This window comes from Alligator sinensis, unplaced genomic scaffold (assembly GCF_000455745.1).
Source record: "Alligator sinensis unplaced genomic scaffold, ASM45574v1 scaffold862_1, whole genome shotgun sequence".
In the NCBI taxonomy this organism is placed as follows: Eukaryota; Metazoa; Chordata; order Crocodylia; family Alligatoridae; genus Alligator; species Alligator sinensis.
In genome coordinates, this window is record NW_005842066.1 from 170,530 (window position 1) to 170,972 (window position 443).

Below are 443 nucleotides of genomic sequence, written 5' to 3' on the forward strand. Positions count from 1 at the left end.
TTTTCTTTTCTTCATTGCTGGCGTTCTGCTTCCACAGCTGCATGGCATGGAACAGGATGCAATGTCCCCAACCAGTTTGAGATGTTGCGAGAGGCACACTGGGAACAAAAAAAACATTCCCCATGCTGCATATTTGCAGCATGGAGTCAAATTTTGATACCTGGAGATCCAGGTATACTATCTATCTATATCTATATATAATACATGCACACACACACACTTACACACACACACACACACACACACACACGTCTAGTGGTCTTTTGTTTAAATTGTGGAAGAACATGGATTTTGGAGTATTTAACTGTGCAGCTTTGGGAATTTTCTATCAGAGATTTTGCAGATTTTAAATTGGGAACTCCAGAATTCCTGCTAGTGAACTGAGTGGCAGGACCCAGGCAGAGGAGCCTGCTCAGAGCTGGCACCCAGGACCCAGCTGGAGG